Source organism: Taudactylus pleione, unplaced genomic scaffold, assembly GCF_031769625.1.
Source record: "Taudactylus pleione unplaced genomic scaffold, aTauple2 ptg000845l, whole genome shotgun sequence".
NCBI lineage: Eukaryota > Metazoa > Chordata > Amphibia > Anura > Myobatrachidae > Taudactylus > Taudactylus pleione.
The window spans coordinates 1999679-2019421 of NW_028285247.1; the positions used below are offsets into that span (position 1 = coordinate 1999679).

The 19743-nt window shown below is 47.0% G+C and overlaps 1 protein-coding gene across 1 annotated transcript in view; it reads left to right on the plus strand.

The window, feature by feature from the left end:
- ATAD3A (ATPase family AAA domain containing 3A) overlaps positions 1-19743 on the plus strand; it is a 140127-nt gene that overhangs the window by 104945 nt on the left and 15439 nt on the right. The window lies entirely within an intron of this gene.

The following is a 19743-nucleotide window of genomic DNA, read 5'->3' on the forward strand; positions in this document are numbered from 1 at the left end:
CTCACTCTAGCCAGAGTATACTACCGTCCTCAGCCTCTCCGCAGGGGGAAGGACCAGGGGTAGTAAGAAAGCAAGGGCATAAAAGAGACTCCTGAGGCAACACCTGACGAGAACCTGACTCAACCTTCTCGTCAGATGATAATTCTCAGAGTTCTGGGTCAGTCTCAAAGAAGGAGGACCATCAATCCCTGGTGGATGTTCCCTCTCTGGTAAGAGCGGTGAGGTCTGGCCTCAATATTGAGGAGGAGGAGGTTGCACAGACATCTAAAGAGGTGGTCTTTAGACGTCAGGCAGTGTCTAAAGATTATTTCCCTCAATCGGGGCAGTTGACAAACCTCATGTCTGAGGCATGGGATACGCCTAGCAAGCATTTTCCTGCCACTAGGAATGTAACCTCTCAGTACCTATTTGCATAAAGAGCATGTAATAAATGGGAAGTTCCCCCAACGGTGGACGCTCATATCACAAGATTGATTAGGAGCGCCATGTTGCCCATTCCGGCTACATCCTCTTTAAAGGACATTACAGATGAAGAAAACTTGATAGTCATCTGAAATCAATGTTTTCTCTATCTGGGGCCATTACCAGGCCAGCTACGGCTGTAGCTTGGGTGGCCAAGGCTATGGAGGACTGGACAAAGTCTCTACGGGAGACTATAGTCGACCCATTAAAAGAGCAGCAGTCTCTTCTGGACCAGATGCAGGAAGCGGCTATGTATTGAGCACAGGTGTCTTAATTAGTACATCAGTTATTTTGATTTAACCATCTGTGCTCAAGCATGGATATCACTAAAACCTAGACTGTTGGTGTGCCTTGAGGACCGAGGTTGGTTGGAAAACACTGGTCTAGGGTCTCGGCTAACTCAGTGGCAGCCTGAAGAACTCTTTGGCTAAAGAACTGGAAGGCAGATCCAGGATCTAAAAAGGCTCTAGAATCTTTGCCTTTCACAGGCAAGGTATTGTTTGGATCGGGTTTAGATGATATAATAACCTCACTGGCAACACCCAGGTCTGCTGATTTACCATCTACGTCTGCTTTTAAAAGGCAGTCATCGTCTTTGTCCTTTTGGCCACAGAAAAGGATGGAAAAACAGTCCTCTGCCAGACAGGGGCAGTCTCATCGAAAGCAGCCCAAGAAATCTTGGTCAACCAAGCATCCAGCGTCCAAGCCAGACGGTAAACCTACTGTCTGATGGGACGGGCCTTCCCCTGGAGGATGTCAGTGTTGGAGGCCGACGGTTACAATTCTCCCAAGCCTGGCAACAGACACCTATGGATGCTTGGGTACGAGAGCTGGTCTCTCAGGGTTATGCCATTACATTCCGAAGGTATCCACCTCAGAGGTTTATTCTTACAAACCTTCCTGCAGACCCGGTCAAAGTTTCGGCCTACCAGGAGTCTGTGGGGGTTCTCCTGGACTCAGAAGGCATAGTACCCGTTCCTGTGATGCAACATGGGAAGGGTTATTACTCAAATTTATTTTTGATTCTAAAGCCCAATGGATTGCACCGCCCTATACTGAATCGAAAATCTTTCAACAGATTTGTCAGGGTGCCAAAGTTCCATATGGAGACTCTATTATGCTGGCAATGGAGCCAGGAGACTTCATGGTCTTGCTGGACATATAGGATGCATATCTGCTGTCCCGATTGCAGGATCCCACCAGGCCTTTTTCAGGTTTGCGGTGGATCGGCATCATTATCAGTTTCAGGCTCTACCCTTCGGTCTGGCTACAGCCCTGCGGGTATTTACAAAGATAATGGCAGTCATGATGGCCATGACTGGCAGTCATGAGTTAGGATACTGACATATCTAGACTACCTCCTGATATTGGCCCAGTCTCAGGAGATGTTACAATGTCTTCTACGGATGACTATTCTTTGCCTACAGGAGCACGGATGACTATTCTTTGCCTACAGGAGCACGGCTGGGTGATCAACTGGAAGAAGTCTTCTCTTTCACCAACTCAGCGGATGGTGCACTTAGGGGCATTGCTGGACTCTCTGGAACAGAGGATCTTTCTGCCGGAGGATAAGATTGTAGCACTACAGTCTCGTGTGCAGAATTTACTGTTCAAGCAAACAGTGGCCCTGATTCAGAGCCGGACGCTCTGACAGAGGGCTCGCTCTGAAGCAGGGCCGGCCTTCTTGTTTTTTAGAGCGACCTTCTGGCCGTTCGCATAGCTGTGGGTGACCACCCACAGCTATAGCGAGCGGCCAGGAAGATGGTTGCGATGGTCAAGACCATCGCGACCATCGGGCTTGTGACGAGACCCTTGTGGTAGGGTCTCGTTGCCGCAAGCCCCAGAGAGATTTCATCTCTCACAGAGCCGAAATCTCTCCCACTGACATCACTCGTGATGTCAGTGGGGCCGCCTCCAAACTGAGGCGTTCACTTGGGAACGCCTCCGTTTGGGCAGCCACTCCCCCAGCCCGCCCACCAAAGGGGGCATGCTGTCACTCAACATTGACAGCATGCCCCCTTTGGTACGAGACCCGGAGCGACTGTTTGCCCGTCGCTATACGGGTCTCGCGCATGTGCACGATGGAGCCAGCTCCGTCGTGCGCATGCGCACCGGCCACCATCGACCTGCTTGCGAGCGCATGACGCTCGCCAGCGGGTCTGAATCAGGCCCACTGTCAGTACACTTTGCTATGCAGATACTGGATTCCATGGTAGTCACATTTGACATAGTGGCGTATGCCCAGTTCCACTCCAGGCCCCTACAGCTGTGGATCCTGGCCCAGTGGGACAGTCAATATCATTAGATAAAGCATCAGATTAATTTGTATCTCACCAGAGGTTTAACTCTCCCTGCCTTGGTGGTTGGGGGCGACTCACTTAGACGAGGGTCGTCCGTTATGGGGTACCAGAATGGGTGCTCCTAACCACGGAAGCAAGTCTGCGAGGATGGGGAGCAGTGATGGGTCAGCACACCTTTCAGGGAAGGTGAACAGACCAAGAAAGCCATCTACCAATAAATATATTGAAGCTTCGGGCAGTGCACAGAGCATTTCTTCTGGCGCAGGACCTTCTTCACGGCAGGCCTCGGCTGAACAGCTTTGCAAGGCAGCCACTTGGTCTTCTGTGAATACGTTTATCAAATCTTATTCTTTTAATACGTTTGCCTCCCAGTATGCTTCCTTTGGGTGGCGGATTCTCCTCTCTGCGCAGGAGCGTCGCCACCCGTAAGGGAACTGCTTTAGGAAGTCCCCAAGGTAATTCCTGTGGTCCCTATGGAACCCGATGAAGAAATACATAACCTACCTTTTGATTCTTTTTATTCGAGGTCCACAGGGCGCCCACCATGACTCACCTGGCCTCAGTTGGGATCTGTTCTTTAAGCCATTTATTCACAGATTCCCTCTTCGCATGATTGAGTGAGTGTTTCTTGTGCGATTTTTCTTCTCCACTCTGTCTCTTGCCGCAAGACTTGGTTACAAACTGAATGCCTGTGTCTCCGGGCAGGGTATATAGGGAGGAGGACCAGTGCATGCTGGGAGCTCCAAAGCTTTGCTATTTGGTGCATTGGATGAGATTAAACTATATACCCCAAGGTGTAATATCTGTGGACCTCGAAGAAAAATAATTATCAATGGTATGTTATACCATAATTCTGTATTTTTTTTGATCAGTCCACAGAACTTTATCCCAAAAGGCTTGGGGGTTATGGGTTTTCGGGGTTTTTTTCTTGGCACATGTGAGACGAGCCTTTCTGTTCCTCTTGGTGGGCAGTGGTTTTCACCTTGCAACTCTCCCATGGATTTTTTGCCCGTCTTTCTTATGGTGGAATAATGAATGCACAACATTTAATTCAGGCAAGTGAGGCCTGAAATTACACAGATGATTGTCAGTGTTCTTTTGTAACTTCCTGGATGAATTGTTGATGTGCTCTTGGAGGAAATTTGGTAATCTGGTCACTCCTGGGAAGAGTTATCACTGTTCGAAATATTCTCCATTTGGAGATAATGGCTCTCACTGTGGATCGCTGGCATCCCAGGGCCTTAGAAATGTCTTTGTATAACCCTTCTTTCTCACCTCTTTTGGAATTTTCTTTGATCACAGCATATTGTGCAGCTTGTTGAGACCTTTTAGCCGACTTTGCGTTGCTGGAAAAATTCCGTTTAAGCGATATATAGATTCAACAGGGCTGACAGTAATCAGGCCTGATTGTGTCTAGTCTAATCAAACCCAATTTTCAATTCCTATTTGTTCATTGGTTGAATGAGTAGCTAGGGCAATTACTATATCACACAGAACCAATTGGTGCTGGACAACTTTTTTTCCCTCTATAAATGAAATGATCATTTAGGAAGTGTATTTGGTGTTTACTCAGGTTGCCTTTGGGCTCGACTTCTTAACATTATTTTTGCTAAAAGTGAAAAGGGGTGTTTTCACACCCTTTTCACATTATTTTAGTTTCACATAAATTTACTAAAGGGCAATTGAAGTAGAATTCGTAAATTCTACTCCAAACCCTAATTATCACATATCTTTAGTAAGCAGATCGCATTTCCCATAATTGTAATGAGAAATGTGATCTGGACAAAGTTACTAAAAATAAAATGTGAAAAAATATTGGGGGAAGCCCTGTGATAATAACGTGGAGATGGCATTATCCAGGTTTCCCCTGGTTCACCGACTCCTGCTCTAACAGGAAGAGCAAAGTCGGGAGCTGGGCCACAGTGATCAGCTGTGTGGTCTAAACAGACCACAAGCTGATCACTAAAAAAACAAAAAAAACAAACTTGCCTGCTTCCAGGGTGATCGCTGCTCCGGTGATGCACTCTGGGTCTCCGGTCAGCTGGTCTCCTGGCTCCTGCACTGTGACCCTGGTCAGATGCTGCATAGAACAGCATTGGGTCACAGTGCAAGATGGGAGACCTATTGACCGGAGCCCTAGAGAACATCACCGGAGGTAAGTGAAAGTAAGGGTGCGCGGGGGGGGGTTTAAGACGAGTTGGTCGGCGCATGCGCGTCACCTTACTGTATTTTTTCTGGAAAATAGTGAAAAGATTGCGGAGGGGATTCGCAGGGACAGAGTGTTATTGCAACCTCTGTCTCTGTGAGGGATTTTTAATTAATCCCTCTGATATTTTCTACATTCGCAATGCGAATTTAGGCGACAATATCACACTACAATCTGCATTGTAAATGCGTATTGTAGTAAATAGAGCCCTTTGTCTTATGTGTTTGAAGATCTGAAACAATTAGGAAGGAGGCAAAAACTTTTTCACACCAGTGTATAGTCCAGCTTGGTAGGTATACTGGGACTCTGCCCACATTAAGCTTTATATCAAAAGAACGAACAAACAAAAATATTTAACCTGAAATGTCATTTTTTTAATGCGTCTCCTATGATAACATTGAACTCGTAAAGTCATATCATAAAAGGTCTATCTGCCCCTTACTAAGCAATGAAAATGTATTTAAGATGGTAATTTAACTTTTGCTTTTTATTTCTCTTTAAATATTTCTTGAACATCTGTGATCCCGTCTGCATTATGTCCTCAAATAGGGTTAGGTATGGTAGACCGGCAGTCGTGATTCCAGCTGTCAAAAGACCAACAGTGGCATCCTGATGCTCAGAATCCTAACAGGGGCTGGGTAAGTATCCTAACCCTCCCCCCTTAGTGCCTAACCCTACCTTCTCCCCGGTGGTGCCTAACCCCACCTGTCCGCAGTATAACCCTAACCACCGCCCCCTCTCCTCGCGGCTAACAACTAACCCGCGCCGCTATACTTACGATGGGGATGCCGGCTGTTGGGATTCTGACGTCAGAATCTCAACTGATGTCTGGATTCCGGCGCCGGCGTTCTGGCCTCAGGCCGGGATTTCGACCGCCGGCATCCCGATCGAAGGTAAACTGAGTACATCCCCCTCAAATAATATGGGTGCTGCAACTAATAGAAATGAGCTATAAACCCTAAGCAACCGCTGACCTCATTCTTTCAGTAATCTGGTGGTACACGGTGACGCAGTAAGCTGCGATTTGTATGTGCCTCCCAGCACCACTGACCCTCCACTGCCCCTTCTGTGTGCTTGAGGGTTTTCTGTCCATTCTCTTTTACTCCTACAATCCAAATGCTACCGTAGAGGTAAATGTAGTCTGACTAAACTGGCCTGGTGTTTGCTTGTGGTAAGAGTATTATAAGCTCTACTGGGGCAGGGACTGATGTCTGACTAAAAAGATTCTATTAAACAGTGCGGCTAAATATGGTCACATTTATAAATAATGGATGATATGAGGCTGATGAAAGCGAATATCCGGTGACTGTGTGTAGCAGCCCATGTGGTATCTGAACCATGTTATTTGTGGTAGCCTTATAATGGAATTCATATACGCGTTTTGATTTTATCCCATCTTTAAGCTCCACAGCTGTCCAGTAACTCATTAGGCATTGTTTTGTGGATATGCATCAAAATAAAGAGAGCCATTTTAATGGCCTCCAGCTGTATTGCAAATTCTGTTACATTTTACATAAAAACATGCAATTAAATCTATATAATAGATGCCTTCAGCTTTTCTTGTTGCCATTTGTAAATGTTTAATGGCAATTAATTTTTAATTGTGCTATTAATAATTGAGTTTCAAAACAGTGTTTATGTTGTGCATTGAATAGTTCTAGTGAATCTTCTGCACAAAATGTTCACTTTTTATTTTGTTTCTGGAAAATATCCAGAACTATCCATGACCTTTGGTATACCTGTAACACGGTCATTCTGCAGGCTGAACCAATATGCATGACTTTATAAGCAGGGGATAAAAACCCTGGGGCCCAGCTTTTCATATAGATGCAGCCAGGCCCCCAAGCTAATGTGGTCATACCTCTTTCGGTGGCACACCATCTGCAGAGATGCCCATGTTTTGTCTTGAGTTCATGCTTTCCCATAGCGTGGCCACGCCCAGTCTTTTTCATGGCGGTCCTTAATTTAAGTTTTCATATAAACCATGGACATCACTGCGGGACTTCATGAGGCAACCATTTTCTTTTTTTAATCCATATTCAGATCTAACCTATCCATTCCCTAATTCCTTGTAAATTGTTGGGCTGAGTTCTCATGACTGTTTAGTACACAAAAAGGCTACCTCCGCTGTATTTAACAAAAACTTATTTTCTACTTCAGGGTCCATAGGGGGTCCACAGGGTTGACCTTGGGTATAGGTTGGGAACCAAATCCGGGCACCACGCAGTTAAAGCTTTTAGCTCCCAGGATGCACTGGGTCCACTCTCCCAATAACCCCACCCCCAAGCCAGAGGCACCTCAGTTTCAGTTGGTGCCCGGCCGGAGTCGGGTCACCGTTAGCGCAGGGGGAGCTGATTAGCAGCCCCTAAGCTTATTTTATTTTTTTAGGGACAAAGTTTTTTCCATGGACTTTGGACTCTTCAGAGCGGCAGCGTCGGACTGTCCATAGGACGTCTAAGCTGCCGCTCCGTCACCCCGCTGGCGCTGAGACGCCAGTACAGATCTGGGGATCTCAGCGGGACCCCAGAGTCTGTACTAGCCGGACTCTGTGGGCGCCCAGGACTGCTGCCGGATCCACGGGGAGCAGGTAAGGTCGCGGATCACCGCTTGCGGTGATCCGCGCATTTCAAATGCAGTCCTGTGCCTCCGGTCTCAGGGGACAGACCGGAGGCGCCGGCAGTGGCGGCGGGCCCCCCATACCCCGTGCGTCCACTAGACCACCAGGGACTTAACGATCGGTGCAGGGAGCCGGCGTCTCGGGGGTTAATAGCCGGCCAGGGGAGGCAGCCTTCCCTGTTACAGCGGCTCCTCCCCTCAGCTCAGCGCGCCTTTCAGTATCCATAGTCTGGCGTCGCTGAGCTGCTTCCTCCGCGGGCCACGCTTCCTCTGAGGTCTCCAGCGGCCATTTTATCTCTGTGGTGCAGCAGAAATCTCTCAGGATGGCAGTTGGTCCAGTCCCCCTGCGTACCTCACCATCAGGTCAGTGTACACAGCGCTGTAGCCTTCCCAGACACTGAATCTGGGCAGTTGAATGCAGTGTAATAGTGCAGTATATTATATGACATGTTTATGTATATATGTATATATCTGCATTGTATGTGACTTATGCTAGTGCTGACTGTCTGTACTTTATTCTCTCACCTGTCAGTGTATATCTATCCCTTTTCTTTATCTGCCCTAATACAGCTGTACTTAGGGTGGTTCTGAGACCTCACATTTATATACTTGTTAATATTTGTGCGGTTTGTCACATACTGTTGCGTGCTGCACGTTGCCATATTTTAGATGGAACTGTGTGTTGCATACGCTGAAAATGGGTCCCTGCAGCTAATTTTTGGCATCAGTCAGGACCAGTATAGTGCTGCTTAATATTTCCGCCAAGATTGGTCAGATATGTCTGACCAGGAGATAGAGCGTTATACTGCACCCATTTTTACTATCCTGCAAGTCATGTGCTGCAGGTGTTAGTGCGGAGGATTTGACTCATAAAGGGTTCTGTATGTGGCGTCATCTGGTGCTGGCCTCTTTCACGACCCCCTTGGGCGGTTTGTTTTCTCGGGATCCTCTCAATTGCGGATCGCCGGGCGGGCCCCATTGTTGTACCTCACTTGGGGTTACTTCACCATACTGCCCTTTTCATCTCAGGGTATCTCGCAGCTTCTTGCACTCTTCCCCTGTGACACAGACTACCGCTCCCTGCAGGGGTTTTTCGCAGTTTATGAATTCCCCCTGGTGCCACAATAGTCTGTCATTCCCCTTGCAGGGATTACCACAACAGCCACCCTGGGTGGATGTCGTTTTCTACGAAACGCTAATTGGCGTGGTTGACGCCCTGTGGTTACTTCCCAGTTGGCTCTGCCATGAACTGGATACTGTTTGGGGCTCTTTCCCTCTTACACGGGGGGAAGCCTATTTCAGGTATTATTATCCCTGCTTTAGGGCTTGTAGCAGGTCCATTCTGGTTAGAGTGAATGTTGACCTGCACCTGTATCATACACCCTCAGTATTGCGTGCCTTCGTGTTCCCTGTTGCTGACTAGCGGGTGGATCGCATAGCGGGACTCTGGCTGTTGCCAGATAGGAGGTGTTACAACAGTGTTTGGCCTCCTGTCCCAAATTCCCTGAGGGTCATCACGAGCCCCTCCTGGGGTGGATGGGCGTGTTACTCGTCTGATTACAGACGTTACTACGCCTCCCATTCCTGCGTGGTCGGATTCTTCGGATCCGTAGGTGGTAACTCTGCCTGAAATCAGTATACTTGCTTTCAGGAGTTGTTACCCATCCTACCATGGCTATAGCATGGTTGGTTAATACTATTGCATATTGGGTTGATGCATTTGTAACGTTTTTTCCCCTCCAACACGTCGGGGGTTCAAATGTATTTGGTCGCTCACGTAATATATGCAGTTGTCATAGGTGGAAATGCCTATATTGGATACCAGTCTCCTAACTTTCAGAGTTCCGGCTGCGACTGTATCCTCCGTAATACCCTATGGCTGCGCTCTGGGAATGCAGAGGTGCAGATACCATCTTTAGGGTTGATATTGTTTGGTCCTGACTTTGACAAGATTGTAGTAACATTGGCAGTATTACTAACGACAAGTTTACCGCTTTCAGCTATGCCCACTACAAGGCCTCAGACTAAGTCTGTTAAGTCTTTTTTGTCCTCTGGGTCAGCCTAAAGGTCTGTTTCTTCGTAGACTGTCGGCATCTACAAGGGCCGACATATCCAGTACCGAGCAGGCCTGGACTGCCAGCCGATCCTGCTTCTGAACCTACGGATATCTCTTCAGCCTGACGGGACAGGTCTACAACTGGGAGATACCGATTTTCTCAGTTCGCCCGGTACTAGTGTCAAGTTGCCGCGGCTACGTGGGTGGGAGGGTACGCCCTCTTTGCTCAGGCGGCCTCTTTACAAGGGCCTTACAGATCCAGAAAGCTATGCAGTTGTTGCGGTAAGCGGAGCTAATTAGGCCATCCCCACTATCTCAGTGAGGGACTGGTTGTTCTGCTTTCTTTCTGGTGCGGTGGCTGAATGGTCCTCTTTGGCCTATTCTCTGTCTCAATTCCCTGAACCAGTTCCTAAAGCTACCTGGGCTCAGGAGGAAATCCCTATGCTCCATCATACGATGTTTGGAACCTGGGGACTTTATGGTATCACTGGATATACAGGACGCGTGCCTACGGGTACTTACAGAGACCTTTCCTCAGCATGGGCTGAGGTTTGCTGTATCACAGCAACACTTACAATTTTTCGGGCTCTGCCTGTTGGGACTGTCCTCAGCCCCACAGGGGTTTACCAGCGTTTTGGATTTTCTGACAGTTCTTCTGTTCAGTATATCCCAATGCTCCTGTACCTGGACGGCCTCCTGCTCTTAGCGGGATCACCGGGGTACTTTACGGCCAGGTCAGGATGACTGTGGCTTCTTCAGGGTGCAGACGTTTAATCAACGGGGAAAAAGTCCTCCCTGCATCCCTCTCTGGGTATTCTTCATCTAGGATCCCTGCTGGATTCTCAGAATCTGAGAATTCTTCTGGCGTAAGACGGAATCTCCACTCTTCCATTAGGAGTACATGGTTGTCTGCGCAGTCGACAGATGTCTTTACACTCTGGGATGCATGGTGGAATGGGCTCAGTTCCATTCCAGGCCTTTCCATAATTGGCTCATCTCCAGATGGAACGAGTTTTTTCTGTCGGATAACTGTTCAAACGATGATGCTCTCTCCGGAGGCAAGTCGGTCCCTGTCCGGGTGGCTATGGCCATCTCGTCCAGGGTTTTCTTTGCTATGGACAGTGTCTGGATCGAATCCTTTTCAGTGCAGTTGGACGTCTGTCGATTCCACCCTGTCAATTAACTTACTCTGGCATAACTCTTGTTTCCCGGTGAACCTGAAAAGGTTCAGTCCGACAGGGTCAGGACAGTGGCTTCCTTTTTAGCAACACTGTTCGTTGGGTGGCAATGACAGGTATGTCACATATTCGGACATAGTCCGAGGGTCTCCTCCCGACCATCTCGGCAGCGTTCATTTCAGGAGCTCTCCATTGGGAAGCGGGAGTCCTCAGCCGTCACGACGTGCATCCCGGGGACTAGTCTCTTCCCCAAGAGAGGTTTCATCTCCTGGTGAGCAGGGGGGGCCCCCCTGAGGTGACCCTCATGGCCTTCTGACTTTATCACACTATGGTGTTACAGTCCAGCTCTGGGGATTCTGAAGCAACCTTCAGCGACTCTTTGTCGGTGAAGTGGTCCTTCCACTTTGTGTACCTGTGTTCTCCGGTCTCCCTTCTTCCTCGAGGTCTTTGGAAGTGTTTTCAATCGAGACGGAGATGCTTTCCTGCTGGTGGCTCCTGATTGCCCCAGATGTCAGGGGTACTTGGATCTTCGGAGTCTCTACATCGATACTCCATCCCTGATGCTTCACTGCCCGGACCTGTTGTCTCAGGGTCCTTGGTTTTGCCTTGGACCTGGGTCGTTTGTCTTTGACTGTGTCCTTACAGTGGTCTTACGGCTTCCCTGGCTTTGTCATCGTTGGAATGATTAGAGCACATGGATCAGCTTTTGCTGGGACCTACCACAAACTGTGGCAGCCATAAATCTTATGGTATTGTACCTGTCGATACAATCCTCCGGTGTCCAGGATTTCCAGATATTCTGGCATTCCTTCCGGCTGGCTTGGGTTTCACACTTGGCCTGGTCTTCCTGACAGTGCGGATCTCTACACTGTCAGTATGGTTAAGATATGGAATTGCTCCACTCTGGTATCCAGTTCATCCTTTGGAGTGTTTTCTTGATTATGCCTCCATTTGTCCTCCCTAGGGACTCCTTGGGAGTAAGTAGTGGTTCTTCGTTACCTCCGGGGACAGTCAATGGAACCGCTGGTTGTGATAGCCATTACATGGTCTATTGCTTAGGCTCTCTCTTTCTCTCAGGGTGTTTATATCAACCAGGAGAGTGTCTGAATTGGGAGTGTTCTCATGTGGCTCCCTCTTCTGGAGGGCATCATGTCAGGGTGTGAGTTGCTCTCGCCCTGTGTTTCTTCTTAGTGGTTTTCAGGTTCCATATTATTCTGGAACTTATGGTACGGCCATTCTGTCCCCAGTCCTCTCGGCTGGTGTGGCCTCATTGACTGTGGTCTGGCCTCTTTGGATTTATGTGATCCGTTCAGGTTCCTTACGGAAATTGGACTCCTTATTGGTGGTCTGAGATTTCTGGTTTTCACAGGAAAGGATGGCCGGCCTATAACCAAATGTTGGCTGGATGGCCTCGTAGGTCTTCCTCAGGGGCCTACCCATGGGTAGGCCTTCCTATTGTTGATGCTTGTTTTTTCTCGGGCCATGTGACCCTCGTGTGCGGCTCGCTGTGGCGCCTCGGCTGTTTTGCCTTACTAGGTGGCCACGTGGTCTTCTGTCCACACCTTTTTAAGGTTCTAGGCATTGGTTTCCTTTGCCTCTCAGGATGCTTCCTTTTTGGCGACGGATTCTCCTCTCAGCACAGGAGCGTCCCCACCCTTGGTTGAACTGCTTTGGGACATCCCCAAGGTCAACCCTGTGGACCCCCTATGGACCCTGAAGTAGAAAACAAGAGATATGGTAAGAACTTACCTTTGTTATCTCTGTTTCTACGAAGTCCATAGGGTCCACAGGGCGCCCGCCCTGACGCACCTGGCTTCATATGGGCTGTGTGGCTGGTCACCGGTTTTCCGTCTCCCATTTCTGTGAGTATGGTTATTGAGTGTTCCAGTTTTCTCTCTCTTTTTCTCTCCTCCTCCGGCCTTTGGCTATTTACAAACTGAGGTGCCTCTGGCTTGGGGGTGGGGTTATAGGGAGAGTGGACCCAGTGCATCCTGGGAGCTAAAAGCTTTAACTGCGTGGTGCCCGGATTTGGTTCCCAACCTATACCCAAGGTCAACCCTGTGGACCCTATGGACTTCGTAGAAACAGAGATAACAAAGGTAAGTTCTTACCATATCTCTTGTTTTTTCTCTTCAGGGTCCATAGGGATCCATAGGGATACCATAGGGTGGCTGGAGAGATCCAGGCACCAAACCATTAAAGCTGTCAGCTCCCAGGGTGCACTGGATCCTCCTCCATATATACCCCATCCCTAGCCACAGGTCTTCAGTTTTTCGTTTGGTGCGGCAGGATAAAGACGCACCTCTTTTGTAACGGGACTGTTCGTGCAGTCTTTAGCTTTTATTTTAGGTTTTTATTTTATTTCTTATGTTTGAGTCAGCAGTACTCAGCGTCTATTAAGAAGCATATAATGTGACTCCTTCGCCGGGCCAAAACATCAGTAATTGTGCTGGTGATTTCTGCAGGTCTCTGCTTAGTTTGCTAGCAACGATGCTGGGACCTGGACTGCAACCGGACGCATGGAGATGACCGGTAAGGTGATCTCTTGCTTACGGGGAGTCGCACACGGCAGTCCTCGCTTCTGGTGCAATCAGGGCCGAGATTGTCAGTGTCCTCACTAGAACATCGGGGCCTTATCATCTGACGCCGGGGATCGGCAGCAGACGCATATCTGCTGCCATGAGACCAGCGTACCCGGCTGGTTGATGCAGCTTAGGGGAGGTAGGTGCTCACCGGCAGCTCCTCCGCCAACCCAGACTCAGTCCTTCAATAAGTTTGCTCCGCCTACCCTGCACGTGTATATGTTTGTCTCAGGGGGGTTTGGGTCAGTCTCCATGTATACCTCTCCCATGGTTAAGGTATACAGTCCTCTATATCCTACCATGCCTCATGTTGGAGTAGTTGATTTAGAGTATATTTTGCAATTTATATTGTGATTATTTACGTATGCATTGTATGTGACTGTTTGCTAGCTGCTGTATTAATACTGTTCTTTATTTCTGACTATCATTTATAGCTATCACTGTGTTTTCTCTCCATCCCTCTGGGGTGGGGTTTTTTTTTCCCTCTGGGTACTTCACTTTTAAATTAAATTTGTGAAGGCTGTCACATGACATTTTTCAAAGTAAAGGAAACAATACAAATGCAAAGAGATGAAGGTAAACTGGACGTAGAGGCTCCTGTGCTGATTTCATGTCAATCCTGTATGACAAGTTTGTCCTCACATGTCTTTAAGGATGGTTTGTGTATTGCCTGTTATAAAGAGCCACATCAGTCCTATATACAAGAGCCATCTTGGGTATCATCTTTGTCTCAAGTAATGAAGCAGTTTGTGGATCACATGGCTGCTCACACACTGCCTCCTTGTATGGGGTGCTCACAGCATGCTATGTTTATACCTCCTATGCATCCTTCTTGGGGAAACGTTTACGGCCACTCTAGTCAGAGTATGGGACCGTCAAATGTTGAAAACAAGAAAGTTATTACTAAGGCACCTAAACGCAGACTATCTGCTAAATTTATGGATTCAGACACATCATCAGAGGAATCAGATGATGCGCAGGGTAAGGAGTCTAGCTCGAGAGAGGAGGACTTCCATCCACAGTGGATGTTCCTTCTTTGGGGAAGGCGGTTAAATCGGTCCTAAATATTCAGGATGATGAATCATCCCCTAATAAGAAGGCTCCACTGTTTAATCACCACAGAAAGGGGGTCAAAACGAAGTTTCCTATATCTGAACAGCTCACTGAGCTTACTGAGGAGGCATGGGGTATCCCAGATACATTTATTTATTAACAGTTTCTTATATAGCGCTGCATATTCCGTTGCGCTTTACAATTGGAAACATAAATAGAACACAACTGGGTAGTAACACACAGATATATAGGTAGGAGGAAGGCCCTGCTCGCAAGCTTACAATCTATAGGGAAATAGGCATTGATACACAATGATAGGTGCTATATATTGCAATTTTGATCCAGCCAGAATGGAGAGTCTTGGTGGGCTGCATGATACAGTCACACAGGAATGTTGGCCAAATATCAGGAGGATGTGAAAGAAAGACAATGTGTGAGGTTATATGTGGACTGTGAAAGGTGATGTCATTAGATATGGAAGCTATGAAGGTTATGTGGGCGGTTCTGTTTTTATGTCAATAAAAGATTAACATCGTTGTATCCTTTCCCAGCTTCTGCATCTACTGTGGATGCTCATGTATTGCACTTGGTTAAAAATGCTACATTGCCCATTTCATCGGCATGCTCTCTAAAGGACGCTACAGACAGAAAGATTGAAGCATGTCTTAAGACAATTTCAGCTTCTGGAGCAGTTAAACGTCCAGCTATGGCTTGAGCTTGGGTAGCTAGAGCTGTTGAAGAATGCACATGGGGCACTGGAAGATTCTCTACCAGAAGCTACCAGACAACAGATGATTTTTATCTCCCATATACGGGAAGCAGCTTCCTATTTGGGAAGAGCTGCAGTGGATGCTGGAATTTTAGCTTCCAAAGCATCAGCAGCTTCAGTAGTAGCACGCAGGGCCATTTGGTTAAGATCCTGGAAGGCTGATACAGGATCAAAGAAGGCTCTGGAAACTTTACCTTTCCAGGGAAGGATACTTTTTGGAGCAGAGTTAGACCAGATCATTTCTACTTTGGCAGCTTCAAAATCCGCAGGATTGCCATCTACGTCTACAGTAAAACCAGCAGTTTTTCTTTCGGCCTTTTCGACCTCAGGGAAGAGCGAAGGAATGCTTTCTCCAAATCCACTAGTTTTCATAAGACAACAAGCCGACAAACTAGAAGGTCTGGGCCTACAAAACGTCCAGTTTTTCTAAACAGGGAGACAAACCTTCGGCCTGACGGGGCAGGCCTCCTCCTTGGGGGATCCCAGGGTGGGAGTCCGACTTCTTAAATTTGTGGATTATTGGCGTCAAACAACAACAGATGCTTGGGTCTTAGAAGTGGTCTCTCAGGGGTATGCCCTCACTTTTCAGAAGGCATCCTCCCGAGAAGTTTTTTTGCACAGATCACCCATCAGATGTGGTCAAGGCCTTTGCCCTTGAGGACGCTATTCAATCTCTACTGCAGGCAGGGGTAATAATCCCAGTCTCTGTGTCACAACAGGGAAGGGGTTATTATTCCAATCTGTTTTTGGTTCAGAAACCAAATGGGGCTTTTCGCCCTATCCTGAATCTCAAAACCCTCAACAGGTTTATACATATTCCAAAGTTTCATATGGAAACTCTCTGGTTAATTATTTTGGCAATTAAGCCTTTGGATTTTAAGGTTGCCATGGACATTCAGGATGTGTTTCTACATGTTCCCATTACATCATCCCATCAAAGATTTCTACGGTTTGCTCTCCTGCAGCAACATTACCAATTTCAGGCACTGCCTTTTGGTCTGTTTATGGCCCCTCTGGTCTTTACCAAAATTATAGCAGTCATGACTGCTTACCTAAGGTGTCAGGGAATCAGAATACTTCCATATCTGGACGACCTCCTGATATTGGCACAGACTCCAGTTGTTTTGCAACACCATCTTCAATTGACACTAGCCTGTCTACAATTGCACAGCTGGATCATCAATTGGAAAAAATCATCTCTTCTTCCAACACAGCAGATGGTACATCTAGGAGCATTTCTGGATTCTCGGGATGTTTTTGCCAGAGGACAAGATTACAGTCCTATCATTGCGAATATGCAAGCTGTTACGCAAGCGAAGGGTATCCATTCTATTAGCAATGCAGGTCCTAGGATCAATGGTATCCACCTTCGACATGGTGGGGTATGCTCAATTCCATTACAGGCCTCTGCAAAGATTGAATCTCTCCAGGTGGAACGGACAGTATAGTCTAATAAGGTCCCAGAGGATCCTTCTCACTCCGGAGGTTCGCCTCTCCCTCCTCTGGCGGCTGAAAAACGACAGTCTGAAAAAAGGGCGTATGGGGGCAGTGACAGGCCATCATACCTTTCAGGGAAGATGGACAAACCAGAAAAGTAATCTGCCAATAAACATTCTAGACCTTGGTCTCCGCCTGGCTACATTGAGAGTACAGGTTTCTGCACTCAGTCTGGTTCCAAAGAAAGATTGCTTCTTTGCCAGATATTTGAATTTCTTTTCAGGGAGTTCTGCGAGTTCAACCTCCTTTTGTCCCAACGGTTGCACCGTGGGCTCTGTCTTTGGTTCTTAAGGGGCTACAGGTTTCCCCATTTGAACCTCTGGACTCTGTAGACTTGAAATGGTTGACCGCAAAGACACTTTTTCTTCTCGCTATCTCTTCTGCTCGCTCTGATTTGGCAGTGCTCTCTTGTCGCTGCCCATTTTTTATTTTCTCCAGGATAGAGCTGTTCTTCGTCCAAGGGAGAGTTACCTTCCTCAGGTAGTGTCCCATTTTCATGTGAATGAAGAAAGTGTAGTTCCAGCTTTTCAGGCTCCAGACCTTTCTGTAGGTGAAGCCTCCCTGGATGTAGTTCGTGCTTTCCGTATCTATGTAGTTGCTACAAACTCTGTTAGAAAATCAGATGCTATTTTTGTATTCTATGGTTTTCACAAACAAGGATGACCGGCTAACAAGCAGACCCTGGCTCGATGGTTACGTAGGACTATTTCTCAGGTGTACACACAGGCTGATCTCCCTGTCCTAAGCACAGTGACAGCACATTATACTCTGTCTGTAGGGCCATCGTGGGCATTTTGTCGTGGTGCCTCTGTTGAACAATTGTGCAAGACAGCCACGTGGTCTTCTGTCCACGCCTTTCATAGGTTTTATGCCTTTTGATACTTTTGCCTCTCAGGATGCTTCCTTTGGGCGACGAGTGATCCTTTCTGCTCAGGAGCGTCCCCCACCCTAGGGGAACTATTTTTTGGACATCCCCATGGCATCCCTGTGGATCCCTATGGACCCATAAGAAGAAAATTAGCATTCTGGTAGACTTGCCTAGATAACTCTATTTCTTCGAGGTCCACAGGGCATCCACCCTGATTCACCTGACTTCATTTGGGTTATTTTTTTTTCGGACACTGATTCCCTCATCTTGTGTGAGAGTGTTCTGGTGTATGATTGTTCTTCCTTCGCCTCTTTCCTTCTCCTGCCTTAGGCTTGGTTATGCAACTGAAGGCCCGTGGAGGAGTACCCAGTGCATCGTGTGAGCTCAAAGCTGTAACTGTTTGGTGCCTGGAACTCTCCAACCACATTACCCCATGGTGGTATCCCTGTGGACCCTATGGACCTCAAAGAAAGTTATCAAGGTAAGTCTACCATAACTCTAATTAAAAAAAATGTGTGCCTGAAACCAGGGTGGGGTGGGGTGGGGTGTGTGTGTGTGTGTGTGTGTGTGTGTGTGTGTGTGTGTGTGTGTGTGTGTGTGTGTGTGTGTGTGTGTGTGTTGCTGATGTTGACAAATTTATGTAAAATCTAGGATACAGACTATAAGTCTATGAGCTAGCATGTGCATTACTTGACAATTAATAGAAATTATCCAGAGTGGTACTACCAGCAGCAGTTTATTATTTGTATGGTGCTTTGGCCACCTGACTCCTGAGATTTTGCTAGCCTTATCCGTGGTTTCAAAATGTACTGAAGTATAAAAAAACCCTTTTTTTTTTTTTTAAATTGTTAAGCTAAAACCATTGTGTAATGCCGTGACTCAGGGGCTGCCGTGTAAATAGGTTTACCTAGAAGTGTCTCATTTGCTGACTAGGTGAGACCTATTTGCATCTTGTTTACCAAAATAATTATTGGGTGTGTCAGATTCAGCCTCTGGTTCAATGCAGGGGTTGGTGCGGTCACTCAATTGCAATGGCACATGCATTTGTCTCCCATATAACCACATCATGTAAGGGGCTTATGTGTCCTTTGAACATGTCTCCTTGTTCTTATAACCTTCAGCTGGGATGAGAGGAGGGAGAACTCTCCCTTTGCATTTAATCTACATTACACAGCCGCTGCACTGGAAAATCCCTCAAGGAAGCAGTTTTGGGGGGAGGATGGGCCTTTCACCTGCCAGCTGCGGGAGTCAAACTGCTTACACTAAATTGCTGCCGAACATAAATACTCCAACTTCCTCAGCATTCATGAATAGAAATGGGGCTTCATTAACATGAGCATGTGTTCACTCTTACTGCCTGCACAATTTCTGTTTCAGCAATTAACCCTTTCACAATTACGGGCGAAGAAACAAACATCCTAATGTAGATATTGCTGCCTAATGATCAGGGGCATATTCCAGCCTGGCCTGGCAGTCAGTGACTCCATAGATACACAAGGAGGAGGTTGGACAGGTGGTGGTTTGTTTTGTTTGTTGTTTTTTTTGTTTTTGCCTCGCATTCCAATGTAGATTTGTGGTGTGGAGTTATTCTTTTATGGCACAGTTAGATGTATTTATATAGGCTTTGTGGTACTTTTATTCCTCGTTTTAATGTTTGCAGTCCATAGCATTAAATGTGGATCTATAGTGAGTAAAATAAATGCTAAATATCTAATGTCTATCTAATATAATTATAATTACCAAACACTTATCATTGTCCATAGTTTATAAATGCGTTCCAGAAAATTAGGAATAAATCTTAATAAAATTATTAAATATAAATATGTTCATAGAAATTAAGTGCTCATGAGTATTCCCTCACTGGCGCAGTCTTTCTCTAATGTTTTTATAGCCAAGCCATACATTTCCACAGGAGACTACCTAAGAATGGCCACAGATGGCAGGTGGTTTTTATCATTGATCGCCACGGCCGGCAGAAATCATTAATGGCATGCTACTTCATAGTTTCATACTATAAACACTTTTACATGTCATCTACAAGTTCAAAAACCCCTCTCCCATCAATACACCTCAGCATACCCGTCCCACATTATGTACACCTCCACGTGCCTATCCCACGGCATTGACACCTCCACGTACCCGTCCCACGGCATTGA